Below are 20,278 nucleotides of genomic sequence, written 5' to 3' on the forward strand. Positions count from 1 at the left end.
TATTTGAAATAACAACCCCTGAACTAACTTAAATTCTACTACAGTAAAGCATTCACAATTATAAAAATGTTCTACATTTATATTCATAAATGTTCTCCAAAGCCAAATAAAGTATTGCATACACAGTTACTATATATACTTGTTAGTATTCTTCAGGATTGGAGAGTGGAGCTTTTCCTTTGATCTGTTTCCTGTGCACTGTATGGAGTGAGTAAATAGTCATTTTTTCTACAGGAAAGGTAAATACAATTAGTTTTTCCTCCCACTGTAGCTATTTGGATCAGAATTCTATTCAGTGATTCTGGGAAGACTGAAGAAAAACTTTGTTCTCATTTTGGGTTTATCTATTAAAGATTTCTACTCATACACTATTTTCATGGACTATTTGGCACCAGTTTTCTAGAAAAGTTCTATACATGTCCTTGAAAAGGCATCTTAATTATTGGCTGCAGTCCCTAAAGTAGTACACAAGGACATAGGTAACATTTAATCCTTCCAGACCAAGTAAAATTGTATATGCATATTTTAACATCTTGTCAATAAAGGGCATTTCATTTTTCCTCTTGTGAAATTCTGACTTTATAAATGTGGTGTGTTCTATACAATCTACACATTAGCTCATGTGAACTTAGTTTAACCACAGGGATAATTAATTAGCTTAACTTCATTTATGTACTTATTAACATTATGAAATATAACAATGCAGTACATGAATTCTCCATTGAGAATTGCTTATGCGATCACAGGTGTCATCTCAGGGGCCAAAGGTTGTATAATTTCTCCAATGAAAATGAAGACAAAAATAAAAATTAATGACAGTGGCTTATTATTCCCTGAAGAAATCATCCTTCATCTATAAAGACATCTTAAACCCCTGTCATGGATTCTGTGAATTCAGAGAGAAGCAATCTGAACTTTCTATAAGTCTTATGTAGTTTTAACTTCTTGCTTAATACATCCACTCAAAGTAAATTATTCAGTTCTGTAGAGAACAAGGTATTTCTTGAAAGGAAAAGATGCCTAGATTCTCTGTGGAGTAAGTTATGACAAAAGCTGACAGGAGGGTTTACCTCTGAAGTATGCCTGCAAACATGCTGTTATTGGCATCTGACAAGAGAGAGCTTCTGGAATTCTGTCTTATCTAGGCTTATCTTTCTGTAAATTACCCAGGAGAAACAATCTAAGTGAAAGTATTTACACTGGGTGATAGTTCCAGAGATAATAATCCATGTGTAGCTGTCTGCACTTTTTTTCTGGGCCTATAGTAAGGAAGACTATCATGGAGAAGGAACGTATTGGTATAGACATGCTCACCTCATGGCAGCCAGGAAGCAGAAAGTGCTTGAAGGTGTCCGGGGTATGATTTGTCACATTTAAACTCATCAGCACCAAAATTACCATCCTTATTTTCTAAGAGCTCAGTGATCAAGTTTTTGCACTGAGAAGCCAATCACTTCTATATGGAGCCAGCACAATATCTATGATTAGGCTTGTACAATTACCCAGGTGTGCTTGAAGATATATCTTATGGCCAGATCAAATATGATACTTGTGTATAAATATTAGTATCCAAATTACCACTTCTACAATTTCAAATAAATTTCAGTTTGAATCCCATAAGAACACATTGCTGCCTTGGATTACAACTTTGCCAATTTTTAACAAAGACAGAGCTTCATGTTTTCTACTTTGATATTGACAAAATATTGCTCTACATAACAGCAGTCGAGTGTGAGATTCTACAAGCAGCTAATTAGGTTTCCCACATTTTTACACACCATGTCTGGAAGAATAGACATAATTCTATAATAGGTTTAGAAACTTCTATATGCATACGAGTGGCTCCCAAGCAAGCTTTGGTGACTGACTGCTGTTATTTGTGTCAGACCACCTGCCTTGGAATCCACTTATGTTCTTTGTACTTATAATTCAGTAACTGCATATTCCTTTGTAGGGTCTGACCTACCAATACATAAAACTGTACAGTATTTTGTAAGTACAGCCACTCTCTTAAAAACCCACTTCTCACTTGCATCCAGTATGCCTTATATGAAAATCTGATATTCAAAACATGAAAACCTGCAAATCTGAAAATTTCATATGCTGAGAGGAGTTCATATGTGAAGGATTACATTCAAAAGTCCTGGATCCATCAGCAAATATACAAACCTTTTAATGTCTTCCAATATTATAAAGACAATTCAGGGCTCTATAAATTTCAGACATATTCAACATGTGAATATGGACAGGTAAGACTTTTATCTCTTCCATTGCATGTGGCTCATGTATCAAGTGTCACATTCCAATGTTTGTACCAGTCCTGGAATATCTTTCTCATAATTATATTAGAGAATTCCTGTTACCTTCCAATTATCCACTATAGGAAAACATTTTGCATATACTTCAGGAGACAAATCAAACAAGTTGAAATTTAATAATTCCTTGAGTGGATATTTATTGAACTATATTTTTATAATGTAGACTAGGTAAATCACTATACATCCAATATTACGGTCTTTGTAAGACTCAGCATCATTATGACTATTAATTTTTTACTCCTACTGAATATTTCTGGATTCATATATATATATATATATATATATATATATATATTCAAATTCTGAATTAGTTATCTGAGCTTGAAGAAAGCCTCTTATTTATTAATATTTTGTCATCTCTCTGGAGTCAAGCTGGGACAGGACAGGAGTATAGTTAAAATGATTCTTGTATCTGTCCTTGGGACTCTTTCCCTCTTGATATGTTGCCATGACCCACTTCTAAATGATAATTTTTGCTTCATCTTATTATATTATATTTTATCATGTTTGGTTGTTATAGCTTAGAAGACTGTTCTTTCCCAATTAGGGACAGACAATGACTGGATCCAGAAGGGAGGATATGCAAAGAGGAACTACCTTGCCTAGTAATGTAAGGAATAAGCAAGAGATATAATTATTCATTGTATTAAAAAAATTCTCAAAGTACTGTGTGTATACATTATATTTTGTATGTCTGAGATAAGTCTCCCTTAAAATGCTTAGTTTGGATACTTCCTACAAAGCATGATAGTGTTAAGAACGGGCATCTACATTTTAGAGTTGGAAAATAGGTGGGAAGAATTTGGGGGCTGATTTGAAAGGGATTAATATAATTCTTCTGGTAGGTGGTAAATATTTTTGGAGCAGTTTTTAAGAATGCCTGAGCTTGACCATATAGACAGTCTTTCAGGGTTCCTGTTCTTTCATGCGATTCTTTTTCCTTTATATACGTCATTATCTGTCATCTTACCCTCAACAAAGCAGGTCTAGCTTGAATGAATATTCAATCTCACGAATTATGAGTTAAATTAGTCAATTTTAATAATAAGCGGCCTGTCTCAAAGATTTCACAGAAGTAACAGTACAGAGTGAACGTTAAAGATAGCCATACCCATACTTATTATACACATTTAAACATCCAATAGTAAAATTGAGTTATCTGGAGAAAAATATCTCTTTCTCCAGATAACGCCTCATCCTACCCATGCCCGTTGTAGAACTGAATTTATCTGTAATTATATTCTAAAGTTGTCATATTTAATATTCAATTTCAGAATCCGCAAGATCAGTTTACAAACTTTTCAACTAAAGTTTTCTCTTTACCTCTGTACCAAACTCCACACTAATACAAGCTCTTCCGAGAAGCAGACACCATAGTTGGTATATGTGCAAGTGTGTGTGTGTGTGTGTGTATGTGTGTGTGTATGTGTGTATTTGAGAAAGCTAGTGTGAGAGGTAGACTATGTATCACTATACTAATTTAGTGAGGCGAGGGACATATGAGTATTCATAGAACTAAATACCCATTCAACTCCCTTAGCACAAGAGCTGACAGCCTTAATAATCACAAAGATTTGATACTCATATTCAAATTTCAAAGTCTAAATTAAAATGTGTCATTTTAAAGACAACAAATTGGATAGAGTTAATTATTATTCACAGGTGATTAGGCTTTTTGTTCTATAGAGATCATTTGATTGGGCAAGACTCATTCACATTGGAAAGCAATCTAGTTTACTTACTTAAATATCAGTTTCAATAACAAACAATCTCATACACAAATTCAAAATAATATTTGTTCAAATGTATGTCAATCCAATAGTGTAGATGGCTACTAAATACAATGATTTCTCAGTGGTGATTTTTTAAGGCAGTGGTTACCTCTTTATAAATATCAGAGAAACATATCTTGACATATGAAATAGTATAGCCACAATTTAAAACACATAGTACTCAGGTTAATGTTTGTTCATGTTATATATGAATGCATTTTATCTCATCATCATACAATGGTACAGTTGTCTCCATATTGATTATTTCATGAAGACAATTATACTAGGAATGAGACTGGATTAGCAGCATTGAAATGTAGTGCATATTAAGTGACAATGAGAAGTTCAGTGGCAGCAAATTATAGGGTGACTCATAAACCACAGAAGGGCATTGGCTTCATTCTGTCATTAATTGAAAAATGATTAAATTTAAATAAGAAAATTAAGGACTTGTGAAATGTGGCTTTCTAAAGGAAGATTAATTATGGGATATTTCTTGTAACTCAAAGAAGGTGATTAGACTCTGGAGTAAAGGCATAGCAATTGAATGAAATTTGGGAGTAATTTTAAAGACACTTTGAGAATGAGAGCCCAGTGACACAGTAAAATAAAATCAAGAATATTGGAATTTTAAAGTTTGAATCAATGTCTAGGATGATGGTAGAGAGATTAATACCTACATACAAGAATAAATTTTACAAGTTTGTCTTATACTTAATTTTATAGTTAATAGTCCTTAGGAGTGTGTTAACTTCTTTCAGTCATTTAAAGTTTATCAGTGTCATTAATCCAGTTTGTATCACAATAAAGTAAAGAAATTCATCGCTTGATTTGAAACATAATTAATAAGGGGAAAAGAAAATTCAACTCAATATTTTCTGTCTTCAGAACTTACACTCATTATAATGTCTTTCTTGAAGCAAAAGTTCAGGTCTGCATCAATTCAATGGTCTTGCTCTAGGGAACATCTTTATTTCCTGAATGCTTTAAAAGAGAGTACTACCCTGCTACTGAGCATTTACCTGGGTCCTGGGACCCAGACCCCTGTCCTCATGCTTCTATGGCTGATGTTTTCAAAAATGATCTGTCTCCTCAGTTCCCAAGTGTTGAACTTTAATGCCAAATTTTATGAGTCCAGTTGGCTAGACAAGGTATTTGATGTTCTCTATATTGTGAATCTAGATGCTTCTTTGGAAATGACTTGAAGATATGATAAGTATTCCTACCTAGCCCTAGATGATTTCAAGTAAATCATATTACACAATAGGGTCTGGATGAATCTTAGTTAATTAATCATGACCATAGTGCTAAGGTTTCCTTGAAGAAGAAATTCCATGTGTGGAATGTAGATATAACTTGAATCTGAAAGTAGTAATGTTCCTTCCATAGTGCTCTGCCTGGTAATTTATTTATTTATTTTTTAATATTTTTATTACATATTTTCCTCAATTACATTTCCAATACTATCCCAAAAGTCCCCCATAGCGCCCCCCACTTCCCTACCCACCCATTCCCATTCTTTTGGCCCTGGCATTCCCCTATATTGGGGCATATAAAGTTTGCAAGTCCAATGGGCCTCTCTTTCCATTGATGGCCGACTAGGCCATCTTTCGATACATATGCAGCTAGAGACAAGAGCTCCAGGGTTCTGGTTAGTACATCATGTTGTTCCAACAATAGGGTTGCAGATCCCTTTAGCTCCTTGGGTACTTTCTCTAGCTTCTCCATTGGGAGCCCTGTGATACATCCAATAGCTGACTGTGAACATCCACTCCTGTGTTTGCTAGGCCCCGGCATCGTATCACAAGAGACAGCTATATTTGGGTCCTTTCAGCAAAATCTTGCTAGTGTATGCAATGGTGTCAGCATTTAGAAGCTGATTATGGGACGGATCCCTGGATACAGCAGTCTCTAAATGGTCCATCCTTTCATCACAGCTACGAACTTTGTCTCTGTAACTCCTTCCCTGGGTGTTTTGTTCCCAATTCTAAGAAGGTGCACAGTGTCCACACTTTGGTCTTCATTCTTCTTGAGTTTCATGCGTTTATCAAATTGTATCTTATATCTTGGGTATCCTAAGTTTTGGGCTAATATCCACTTATCAATGAATACATATTGTGTGAGTTCTTTTGTGATTGTGTTATTTCACTCAAGATGATGCCCTCCAGGTCCATCCATTTGGCTAGGAATTTCATAAATTCATTCTTTTTAATAGCTGAGTAGTACTCCATTGTGTAAATGTACCATAATTTCTGTATCCATTCCTCTGTTGAGGGACATCTGGGTTCTTTCCAGCTTCTGGCTATTATAAATAGGGCTGCTATGAACATAGTGGAGCATGTGTCCTTTTTACCGGTTGGGACATCTTCTGGATATATGCCCAGGAGAGGTATTGCTGGATCCTCCAGTAGTACTATGTCCAATTTTCTGAGGAACCGCCAGACTGATTTCCAGAGTGGTTGTACAAGCTTGCAATCCCACCAACAATGGAGGAGTGTTCCTCTTTCTCCACATCCTCGCCAGCATCTGCTGTCACCTGAATTTTTGATCTTAGCCATTCTGACTGGTGTGAGGTGGAATCTCAGGGTTGTTTGATTTGCATTTCCCTGATGATTAAGGATGTTGAACATTTTTTCAGGTGCTTCTCTGCCATTCGGTATTCCTCAGGTGAGAATTCTTTGTTCAGTTCTGAGCCCCATTTTTTAATGGGGTTATTTGACTTTCTGGAGTCCACCTTCTTGAGTTCTTTATATATATTGGATATTAGTCCCTTATCTGATTTAGGATAGGTGAAGATCCTTTCCCAATCTGTTGGTGGTTTTTTTGTCTTATTGATGGTGTCTTTAGCCTTGCAGAAGCTTTGTAGTTTCATGAGGTCCCACTTGTCAATTCTCGATCTTACAGCACAAGCCATTACTGTTCTATTCAGGAATTTTTCCCCTGTGCCCATATCTTCAAGGCTTTTCCCCACTTTCTCCTCTATAAGTTTCAGTGTCTCTGGTTTTATGTGAAGTTCCTTGATCCACTTAGACTTGACCTTAGTACAAGGAGATAGGAATGGATCGATTCGCATTCTTCTACATGTTAAAAACCAGTTGTGCCAGCACCATTTGTTGAAAATGCTGTCTTTCTTCCACTGGATGTTTTTAGCTCCCTTTTCGAAGATCAAGTGACCATAGGTGTGTGGGTTCATTTCTGGGTCTTCAATTCTATTCCATTGGTCTATTTGTCTGTCACTATACCAGTACCATGCAGTTTTTATCACAATTGCTCTGTAGTAGAGCTTTAGGTCCGGCATGGTGATTCCACCAGAGGTTCTTTTATCCTTGAGAAGAGTTTTTGCTATCCTAGGTTTTTTGTTATTCCAGATGAATTTGCAGATTGCACTTTCTAATTCGTTGAAGAATTGATTTGGAATTTTGATGGGGATTGCATTGAATCTGTAGATTGCTTTTGGCAAGATAGCCATTTTTACAATGTTGATCCTGCCAATCCATGAGCATGGGAGATCTTTCCATCTTCTGAGATCTTCTATAATTTCTTTCTTCAGAGACTTGAAGTTTTTATTATACAGATCTTTCACTTCCTTAGTTAGAGTCACGCCAAGATATTTTATATTATTTGTGACTATTGAGAAGGGTGTTGTTTCCCTAATTTCTTTCTCAGCCTGTTTATTCTTTGTGTAGAGAAAGGCCATTGATTTGTTTGAGTTAATTTTATATCCAGCTACTTCACCGAAGCTGTTTATCAGGCTTAGGAGTTCTCTGGTGGAATTTTTAGGGTCACTTATATATACTATCATATCATCTGCAAAAAGTGATATTTTGACTTCATCTTTTCCAATTTGTATCCCTTTGATCTCCTTTTGTTGTCGAATTGCTCTGGCTAGGACTTCAAGTACAATGTTGAATAGGTATGGAGAAAGTGGAAAGCCTTGTCTAGTCCCTGATTTTAGAGGGATTGCTTCAAGCTTCTCACCATTTACTTTGATGTTGGCTACTGGTTTGCTGTAGATTGCTTTTATCATGTTTAGGTATGGGCCTTGAATTCCTGATCTTTCCAAGACTTTTATCATGAATGGGTGTTGAATCTTGTCAAATGCTTTTTCAGCATCTAAAGAGATGACCATGTGGTTTTTGTCTTTGAGTTTGTTTATATACTGGATTACCTTGATGGATTTCTGTATATTGAACCATCCCTGCATCCCTGGGATGAAACCTACTTGGTCAGGATGGATGATTGTTTTGATGTGTTCTTGGATTCGGTTAGCAAGAACTTTATTGAGGATTTTTGCATCAATATTCATAAGGGATATTGGTCTGAAGTTTTCTATCTTTGTTGGGTCTTTTTGTGGTTTAGGTATCAGAGTAATTGTGGCTTCATAGAATGAGTTGGGTAGAGTACCTTCTGTTTCTATTTTGTGGAATAGTTTGTGAAGAACTGGGATTAGATCTTCTTTGAAGGTCTGATAGAACTCTGCACTAAACCCATCTGGTCCTGGGCTTTTTTTAGTTGGGAGACTATTAATGACTGCTTCTAATTCTTTGGGGGATATAGGGCTGTTTAGATCATTAACCTGATCTTGATTCAACTTTGGTACCTGGTATCTGTCTAGAAACTTTTCATTTCTGATTTTGTTAATTAGGATGCTTTCCCTGTGCCCTCTAGTGAGTCTGGCTAAGGGTTTATCTATCTTGTTGATTTTCTCAAAGAACCAGCTCCTTGATTGGTTGATTCTTTGAATAGTTTTTCTTGTTTCCACTTGGTTGATTTCACCCCTGAGTTTGATTATTTCCTGCCGTCTACTCCTCTTGGGTGAATTTGCTTCCTTTTGTTCTAGTGCTTTTAGGTGTGTTGTCAAGCTGCTAATGTGTGCTCTCTCTAGTTTCCTTTTGGAGGCACTCAGAGCTATGAGTTTTCCTCTTAGAAATGCTTTCATTGCGTCCCATAAGTTTGGGTATGTTGTGGCTTCATTTTCATTGAACTCTAAAAAGTCCTTAATTTCTTTCTTTATTCCTTCCTTGACCAAGGTGTCATTGAGAAGAGTGTTGTTCAGTTTCCACGTGAAGGTTGGCTTTCTATTATTTATTTTGTTATTGAAGATCAGCCTTAGTCCATGGTGATCTGATAGTATGCATGGGACAATTTCAATATTTTTATATCTGTTGAGGCCTGCTTTGTGACCAATTATGTGGTCAATTTTGGAGAAGGTACCATGAGGTGCTGAGAAGAAGGTATATCCTTTTGTTTTAGGATAGAATGTTCTGTAGATATCTGCCAGATCCATTTGATCCATAATTTCTGTTAGTTTCACTGTGTCCCTGTTTAGTTTCTGTTTCCATGATCTGTCCATTGGTGAAAGTGGTGTGTTGAAGTCTCCCACTATTATTGTATGAGGAGCAATGTGTGCTTTGAGATTTACTAAAGTTTCTTTAATGAATGTGGCTGCCTTTGTATTTGGAGCATAGATATTCAGGATTGATAGTTCCTCTTGGAGGATTTTTATCTTTGATGAGTATGAAGTGCCCCTCCCTGTCTTTTTTGATGACTTTGGGTTGGAAGTCAATCTTATCAGATATTAGAATGGCTACTCCAGCTTGTTTCTTCATATCATTTGCTTGGAAAATTGTTTTCCAGCCTTTCATTCTGAGGTAGTGTCTATCCTTTTCTCTGAGATGAGTTTCCTGTAAGCAGCAAAATGTTGGGTCTTGTTTGTGTAGCCAGTTTGTTAGTCTATGTCTTTTTATCGGGGAGTTGAGTCCATTGATATTAAGAGATATTAAGGAAAAGTAATTGTTGTTTCCTGTTATTTTTGTTGTTAAAGTTGGCATTTTGTTCTTGTGGCTGTCTTCTTTTAGGTTTGTTGAGGGATTACCTTCTTGTTGTTTCTAGGGCGCGGTTCCTGTCCTTGTATTGGTTTTTTTCTGTTATTATCCTTTGAAGGGCTGGATTCGTGGAGAGATAATGTGTGAATTTGGTTTTGTCGTGGAATACTTTGGTTTCTCCATCTATGTTAATTGAGAGTTTGGCTGGGTATAGTAGCCTGGGCTGGAATTTGTGTTCTTTTAGTGTCTGTATAACATCCGTCCAGGATCTTCTGGCTTTCATAGTCTCTGGTGAAAAATCTGGTGTAATTCTGATAGGCTTGCCTTTATATGTTACTTGGCCTTTTTCTCTTACTGCTTTTAGTATTCTATCTTTATTTAGAGCATTTGTTGCTCTGATTATTATGTGTCGGGAGGTATTTCTTTTCTGGTCCAGTCTATTTGGAGTTCTGTAGGCTTCTTGTATGTTCATGGGCATCTCTTTCTTTAGATTTGGGAAGTTTTCTTCTATAATTTTGTTGAAGATGTTTGCTGGTCCTTTGAGTTGAAAATCTTCATTTTCATCCACTCCTATTATCCGTAGGTTTGGTCTTCTCATTGTGTCCTGTATTTCTTGGATGTTTTGAGTTAGGATCTTTTTGCATTTTACATTTTCCTTGATTGTTGTGCCGATGTTCTCTATGGAATCTTCTGCACCTGAGATTCTCTCTTCCATCTCTTGTATTCTGTTGCTGATGCTCGTATCTATGGTTCCAGATTTCTTTCCTAGGGTTTCTATCTCCAGTGGTGCCTCATTTTGGGTTTTCTTTATTGTGTCTACTTCCCTTTTTAGGTCTAGTATGGTTTTGTTCATTTCCATCATCTCTTTGGATGTGTTTTCCTGTTTTTCTGTAAGGACTTCTACCTGTTTGATTATATTATCGTGTTTTTCTTTAAGGATTTGTAACTCTTTAGCAGTGTTCTCCTGCAATTCTTTAAGGGATTTTTGTGCTTCCTCTTTATTGTCTTCTGCCTGTTTAGCAGTGTTCTCCTGCATTTCTTTAAGTGTGTTATTAAAGTCCTTCTTGAAGTCCTCTATCATCATCAGGAGATATGCTTTTAAATCCGTGTCTAGCTTTTCCAGTGTGTTGGGGTGCCCTGGACTGGGCGAAGTGGGGGTGCTGGGTTCTGATGATGGTGAGTGGTCTTGGTTTCTGTTAGTAAGATTATTACGTTTACCTTTCGCCATCTGGTAATCTCTGGGGTTAGTTGTTATCGTTGTCACTGTTTAAAGATTGGAGCAGAAGCTGTGTTCCACTCACCAGCAGTCTCTAAATCCTGCGGCGGGGGTCTGTGGGTAGCTGATGGGTGTCAGGCAACCCTGCGCTCCCGCTACCCCGGCGCTGATCCAGCCAGATGAGGCCTGTGGCCCTACTCCTGCCTGGTAATTTATGAAGGAAGCCTTCATAACCTAAAATCAACTCAACCATGATTAAACCCATTTATTTAAATAGACATTTTAGCATGTACTTATTACCAGTTTCTGTTTATCTCTTTGAGCAGTGTGTAAGAAGTTAAATATTTCATGGCACATCCAGTAAGACAATCACACAGATGCAAAATAAATGTACTCCAAGCAACATTCTCTGGGTTGATTATTACACTGAGCTATGCAAATATTTCTGTAAATTTGCTTAGTTATATTCAAGTTATGATTATTTTATACTAGAAAATATTAATTTATAGATTTATAGGAGGTTTTATACATTAATTCATTTAAAAATTATTTTGGAAATTTCTCCCTGAATTTAATTATAAGAGTAAGATTGTTTGGAAAAGATTTACACAAGCTAAGTGCCAGTCCATCTCAAACTTTGTTACCAAATATAACCAAACACATCAATGTTGTCCATATAACACTGAGAATTATGTTTTTGTGATAATCCTTCTGAAAACACATTATTTTACAATTAAATTACAAAAAATAGGAGTAGGAATAAATCTTAGATTGTCTCTGACATTTTGCTTAGTGACACAGCTGAGGTCACTACTCCATGACCTACATGATCCTGAGTTTGTATCTTTTATTTCACATTAGTTTAGTCAGACTAAAAAAGGATATTTTGAAAGAAGTCTTGCATAGTCTGAGTGAAGCCACTCAGAATCAAGTTGTTTATTTTTTTCTGAATATCTATACAAACAACGGAAGGACTTAGCAAGTGCATTCATTACTATTTCACAACTAAATATAGAAAATGTGAAAATACAAAAGAGTTAATATGAGGAAATCAAATTATAATAATAATTAGAATGAAATTATAGGATTTCCTAAAATAACTAATCAATCTTGGAAGGCACAAAGGCATTGGTTCTTAGACCATGTGTTGCATCCCTGCATATCCAATATCTGCTGCATATCCAATATCATGCACTTCAGATATTCACAGTATGGTTCATACTAGTAGCTATATAAATAGTAACAAAATAATTTTGTGGTTTGGATCACCTCAACATAAAGAACTATATTAATGTTTCATAACATTGAGAAGTTTGAAAACCACTGTGGTGGTTCACTGTGTGCAAAGTAACCTATTTTTCCTCTTAAAACTATGCAACAAAAGCAAATATAGTGACCCAATTAGTGCCTCTGATGCTACACCAAACTAGTCATTCTTTAGAACCCTTAAGGAGGATAGCTTTTGTGGATGTAAATTGTGTCATTTAGAACCCTTAATAAGGCTAGATGTTCTGGATGTAAACTGTTTCCTTTCCATTCAACACAAGACTCTAGTGCTGTGACACTACTGTTTTGTAGACAATGAATTTAAGACCCTTAAATAAAGCTATGGTCTTTGTAACGTTGTAACCTCTGTACATAGAATGAAAATATAGCAACTCTCTGTATAGCAAATTTCTAAACATCCACTTGAACCTGTTGAGCTTTGAGCTAGCATACATGCATAGCAGTGGCCCTCGGAAACTAATAAGACAGTTAGTTGGTGGAGAGATGAATTTCACAGACTCCCAGTGAATAGAAAGGATCAACTTTATCCTGAGCATATATGACCTTATCCATCTGCAGATCTCATTAAGAAATGCTCATTAACTAATTAACGTCAGCATCCCCAGTTATGTAAACCAAATTAGAAATAAAGTCTTATTACAGTGTGTTGGGGTGAGGACTTGGAATTTAGCTTTCTCTCTAAATAAATATTTTATAGATGCTTTTGTCTTGGACAACCTATGAGTTGTGAACATAGCATTATTAGTACACAGATGTTTTTCATTATTTCTCTTGTGTGTGTGTGCATGTGTGTACGCGTGTACGCACGCATGCATGTGGATGCTTCAGAATACATACTAGTGGAGTTCAAAGATTGTTACTGGTTATCTTTCCCAATCACTCTCTGTGATGGTTTGTATATCCTTGGACCAGGGAGTGGCACCATCTGAAGGTGTGGCCTTGTTGGAATAGGTGTGACCTGGTTGGAATGGGTGTGTCACTGTGGGTGTGGGTATAAGATCCTCACCCTAGTTTCCTGGAAGTCAGTCTTCCACTAGCAGCCTTTGAATGAAGACATAGAACTCTCAGCTCCTCCTGCACCATGCCTGCCTGGATACTGCCATGCTCCCACCTTGATGATAATGGACTGAACCTCTGAACCTGTAAGCCAGCCTCAATTAAATGTTGCTTTTTATAAGACTTGCCTTGGTCATGGTGTCTGTTCACAGCAGTAAAACCCTAACTAAGACACTCTCCAAATTATCTTTTGATACAGAATTTCTAAATGAACCCTAAGCTAATGGATCCAGTTGGCTTTGCCTACTGGCAAGCCATAGTAATCACTCATCACTACTTTTCCCACCCTGGGATGGACAGAATGTGCCATCATACCCTGTTTCTTAGGAGAGTAAATATATAGTAAGTCATTATATATTAAAATAATTCATTACATAATTTATTTACTCTATTATGCTTCCTTAATGTTCATACATCTTGTTTTATGTATGTTCTTTAAAACACTTACAGAGACAAAGTGTGGAGCAGAGACTGAAGGAAAGGCCATCCAGAGACTGCCAGAGCCTGGTAAATACAGAAGCATATGCTTACAGCCAACCACTGGACTTGGCACAGGGTTCCCAATGGAGGAGCTAGAGAAAGGACCTAAGTAGCTGAAGGGGTTTGCAGTCCCATAGGAGGAAGAACATTATGAAACAGCCAGTACCCCCAGAGATCCCAGGGACTAAACCACCAACCAAAGAGTGCACATGAAGGGACCCATGGCTCTAGCCACATATATAGGAGAGGATGGGCTTTTTGGTCATCAATGAGAGTAGAGGCCTTTGGTCTTGTGAAGGTTGGATGCCCCATTGTAGGGGAATATCAGGACCAGAAAGTGGAAGTGGGTGAGTTGGTGAGGGGGGGGGGGGCGGGAGGGGGGGAGATGGAGTTTTTGAGGGGAAACCTGGAAAGTGGATAACATTTGAAATATAAATAAAGAAAATATCCAATATAAACCCTCAAATCCAGGGACTTACACATGCTAGCCAAGCACTCTACCACTTAAACTATAATCCCAACTCCTACTATACCTTTTAAAACTCAGTCTAGACAGTGACACAAAGTTGGCTCACATATTGTTATAAACATTTTTATGTAAACATTTATCTTACAAGATATTAACTTTGGACTAGAAATGCATTTATACTAAATATAATATGTCAAAACAATCTGCTAAAGAACTTATAGATCATATTTATTTAAGAACAAAATGTCTAGTATTTTAAGAAAGTAACTACAATTTAATTTTGGTATTGGACACTAAGCAACAAAAATTAAATAAATCACTTTAAGAAATGGATACTATAATATTACACAAACAGCTGAGAGATTTCTCTTTCCCCTCCTACCTCTTTGTCTCTCCCTGTCTCTCTCTGCACTTTCTGTCTCTATCTCTCTTTGTGTGTGTGTGTGTGTGTGTGTGTGTGTATGCATATGCATATTTGTTTGCACATAGACACTTAAAACAGAATGGAGGACATCTTACATCTCAAATTAAGCATAATTTTCAGGGAAGGTCTGTTACTATTTTTCCATTTGACTAAATGTCACTTTGAAAAGGAAACAGGTCCTGTGTCTAAACAGCAAAATTTTATGAGAATTGAACTTTCCTTTAGAAATAGCAATGTATTTTTTTATATCTCTGATTTTTGTCAGTTGGTAAACAAATTTCAAGGTTTTTTATTTAGTTTTTCTTTAATCAGCTTACAAAATATTGTGTGACTTCGAATACATTCTTAGCTTTAGCTAACCAATCATTTGGATCCCATTTGGATCTGTGTCCACCCTGTTTAATCTTTGCTAGACCCATTTTTCTTTGTGTATTTTCATAGCAAAAATGTTCTCTGCCCACACACTTAAGGTTTCTTCACTTGCAGCATCTTTTGGTCGCATGAAGGTCTCTCCAACCAGTCTTAGTTAGTTAAACAAACAAAAATTTGAGACAAAATTATGTATATTAATGCTCTCAATTTTTCTGCATATTTCATGATTTTTGTTAAAGCTGAATAAAATTTTGTTGTGTACATATAGCCAATTTTCATTTTTTACTCAATAGTTGATAGAAGATTAAACTAATTCTACTTATTTGTTATTGTGAATAAAGCAGCAATGAAGAGGAGCATGCAGGTGTCTCTGTAGTAGGATGCTGAGTTCTCTGTGTATATGTCTAAATGCATGTCTGATTCTTTTGGTAATTCTTTGAAAAATGTCAAACTGATTTCCAAAGTGGCTCTAGTAGTAATTACCACTGTCACTAACAATGAACAGTAGTTTTCACCTCATACATATCAGTAATGTCTGCACTCTGTACTACTGATGGTGGATATTTTGAGTGTAATAAAGAGCATTCTCAAATAAGTTACAAAGCCCATTTCCTTGATGACTAAGTATATTCAATAATTTCTAAAGTGATTTATATCCATTTACATTTGTTCTTTTGAGAATCCTCTATTTAATTCTCTGTTCAATCTATCAACAGGGAAGTTTCTCTTGTACACTCTGTCAGATAAATCATCTGTCAGTTGGCAATATTCTCCCCAGTTGTGTGTGCTGTCCCTTCAATTACTTGAATATGTCACTTACTATACAGAAGATTTCTAGTTTCATGAGATCTCATCTGTTAATGGATGATTTGACTTTCTTTTTTTTTTAATTGGATATTTTATTTATTTATATATCAAATATTATCCTCTTTCCCGGTTTCCCCTCCAGAAACCCCATACCCCATACTCCCTCCCCCTGGTTCTATGAGGGTGATACCCCATCCACCCATCCACTCCTGCCTTCCTGCCCTGGCATTCCTCTACACTGGGGCATCAAGCCTTTGTGGAGCAATGGACTGCGCACAGACAGCCTGGTCTCCAGTTGAGCATAGGTCTTGAAACCTAGTGGGACCTGGTGGGTGGTAATTTCTACCAAATTGGGACGGAAGGCATTTTATCATGTCTCCTGGACCCCTGACTCCTGTCGAGATACCGCCCCCACAGCCACTACAGGAGAGATGTCACTTAGGAGCAGCAACAAACCTTCCCACATGCAAATATGTTTTTCCCCAAACTCTCAGTCCAAGCCAATGAGAGGTACCTGCTGTTGAACCCCGAATACCCCCAAAACTGTATATAAATCCATCCAGGGAATTTAAGGTGCATGAGAACTACTCCTTTGTCTGAGTCTTTTGCTCCAAGAGCTGTAATACCTGGGAAGAACTCTTCTCTTCCACCTGAGGTCCTGCCCGCACTCCTAGCTGGATAGTTGGCTTCTTGTCAGCCCATCAGTTCAGAGCAGCTTGGAGTTACTGAGTGGCCTGGAAGGCAAGGCAGAGACTTCACCTCCCTGCCTGCACTAGCTTCCCTTCGCTGGAACCCTCCCGCCAAGCCTGGACAGAGATCTCTGTGGAAAACCTCTGGTACCCAGGCCCAGAAACCTTCGGAACACCAAGGGCCTCTCCTCCCATTGATGTCTGACAAGGCCATCTTCTGCTACATATGCAGCTGGAGCCATGGATTGCTCCATGTGTACTCTTTGGTTGGTGGTTTAGTCCCTGGGAGCTCTCCAGGTCTGGTTGGTTGATATTGTGCTCTTCCTATGGATTGCAAACCCCTTCAGCTCCTTCAGTCCTTTCTCTAATTCTTCTATTGGGGACCTCGTGCTCAGTCCAGTGGCTGGCTGTGAGGATCTGTCTTGGCACTGAACTGAACTCAACTAAATTCCCATCTGCATGGCTTGAAATCAACCCACTGAATGGAAATCAAATGTACTCCACTCAACTGAGCTGACTGCTCTTACATAGTTTTCCTGTGCTGTTCTCCTGTGAGTTGTGAATGTCCTATCTCTGATTCACCTTTCCAAAACTTTCCAATTCATCACTTTGTCTGCCCCTCAATTAGATTCCACTTTCAAACTGGCTTCATTCTTACATAAACTAACCTTATGTTCATTGCTTGGGATTAAATGTGTTTCCCAGGACATCTCTGTATTCCAACCAGGTCAGACTGTAATCCAGGACACGTCTGGATTCCAGCCAGATCACATGGTCTTAGAAGGTCTTTGGATGTAATCCCTTGCAAAAGCAGTCAAGATGCTGGATTAAAATTCCTCTACAGAGACTTGACACCTTCTGTTTCCTGCTATCTTCGGTATACTGTTTTCTTCTTTCTTCTTTCATTTTGATCCAATTATATCATGTGTTTCTCCCCTTACATGATTGAAGGTTTTTTCTCCCACATACAAACATTTATCTGCCTCACACTTAACTCTGGTATGTACTTTTGTAGATGTCCCCAGTAATATAAGCTCCAGTTCCTTCAATTTTTCTCTTAAGTGTCAAATTCCTACTTAATGTTTTTCTAATACTAAGGCACAGTTTTTGTCTAGCACTCTGACTTTTCCCAAAGATGATATATTTTTCTGGCATCCTGGATTTCTGCATATATATATGCCTTGAAGAAGAGGATACACTACATAGGTAGAGAAAATAATGACATTTGACAAATGGATAAAGATTAACATAATATGGACTAGGTTGTATGTGTTTTCTCAGTTAGGAATCTATTTTTCTAACCACAGCTTTTTACTTACAATTATATCAATATTATTATCTCATATTGCATGTCACTCTTTAGTCCATTTCATATCTGCCTTTGTGAGTGTCCTGTAAAAAAATTCTATTAAAAGTTGATGTAATTAGTCAGTCACTTAAGTTCTTTATTTTGCTGGGATTTCACTTCCACTAATGGCTATTTTTTATACAGAACCATCCTGACAAACATATAAGGTGGATAGCAATACTAGTAAGTCCTATATAGAGCATTTAATATACCCTGTGTACATTCAAAACTATTTGAGAGGGACAATGTAAAAAGCAGGAAAAAGATGTTTTTTCTATTTATTCATAAATTCAAACATGTTTTCAAAAAATTTAGAAAACTCTCAAAAAAAGTTGACTTAGAAGCATTCTACTTCCACAAATAAAGTAAAACCTTAAAAAACAGTTCTGTTATGATAAATAGGACCAACACATAGACTTTCATAATATATTAGCAAGTTGACACCACACTGTTTAGCTCACAGTATTGAGAATAAATCTCACTGTCAGAATTATGAACAAAACCTACATTTATGGATTTCTAGTAGACAGTTTACTGTTCCAGACAGGCCTTTAACATTTATCAGTTAAGATACCATGTCATTTATGAGACATGTCTGATTGTTTCTGTTTACTGTGTTTTCGAACCCATTCTATAAATACCAAATTTATTGCTCACTAATATAAATTTATAGCTGGATGTTATCATTTAAAAGAATCAAGATGAATAGTCATATTTCCATTAACTCCATAAGCACTCCATTAACTAATCATCAAATTTTGGAGGATTAGCAAGTAAAGTATTTACAATCACAATTTTATAGAGGCTCTGGACTAAACATTTAAGATTATAGAGACATTCACTTGCTTGTTTCCAGAGATTTATAAGAATTAATCTAGGAGAAATAACACATTCGTCTCATTCTTATCTGGTTGATTATTAAATTGTTACTTCAATTCATTAAGAGTGTGTGAGTAGGAATTAAATTTGTTTGCTTTAGAGATGCAAGTGAAATTAAACTAAAGTGGACTGAGCAAAACATTAAGCTGTAGCTGGTAGATCAGCTTGACTATTTTGGCATAAATTACTGGTCCTTGTAAATATTTTGATTTCTTAATCTGTTGCATATTAAATTGTACTGTTGAAGGTATAGACCAATGAATATATTGCATCATAAAGTTAATCTGCATAGATATGATTAAATATAGAATCAAGATAGAGGACACCATTGTCCAATTGTATAAAATGGTTCTCTAAAACAAATAAGACAAGATAATAAAGAACTAGTTTAGAAAAAACTATAAAATTAGGGTATGCACTCGTTTGAGTGTTTCTGTGTGTGTGGTGTTGTATATTTGTGCATATATGGTTGGTTTTGAGCTCAAACTCTAATCACCAGTCATAAGCACATTTACACGCTGAGAGCTGAATGTTCCAATTTGTGATACATTTTAACAGTTCAGTGTTATGAAATTTAATGGTATATAATAAAGCAAGAGGGTAGCTGGTGGATCCATGCCAAGGCATTCCCACGTGTCATTATGCCATGCAACAGATCTGGTATAAATGGGGTTTATTGGAGGAATGAAGAGAAGTATGGGCCTGGGAAATGGGTTAGAGGCAAACAAGTGGACATGTAGGAGATAGACAAAGAAGGACACACACACACACACACACACACAGAGAGAGAGAGAGAGAGAAAGAGAGAGAGAGAGAACACAGGAACAGAGAGCTGAGGTGGTGGGCAGTCCTCTTATATGTGCCCCACACCTGCCACACCTGCCACACCTGCCACACCTGCCACACCTGCCACACCTCACAGTGACAGCACATAATGATGTAAGAGAAGATATTGCTAGGTCCCTGGGAGGAGCATAGTGGTATCATCTGTGAGTAACCTCCCTCCTTTTTTGTTTAATTAATAATGAGGAATTAGGAAGGAGTAGTGGTGGAGCAGGACTGAGCAAGTTCCATTTTTTAGATTATTTTTGATGACTGGAGGCAATGTCATCTTTGGGGACCGTAAGGAAATTGGGATGCTGGCTAAATGCTGGAAGAGGTGGCTGCTTCACTGGGGTTCAGGATCTGTGAGAATATCTGTGTCTAGGACTGTGTAGGCCCATTTGAAGGATCTGTGAAGCTAACTGGAGTATTGGTGAATTGAATCTTGGGTATCCCAAGCTTCTGGGCTAATATCCAATTATCAGTGAGAGGATTTCATGTGTGTTCTTTTGTG

This window comes from Mus caroli, unplaced genomic scaffold, assembly GCF_978045245.1.
Source record: "Mus caroli unplaced genomic scaffold, Mus_caroli_1 scaffold_3, whole genome shotgun sequence".
NCBI lineage: Eukaryota > Metazoa > Chordata > Mammalia > Rodentia > Muridae > Mus > Mus caroli.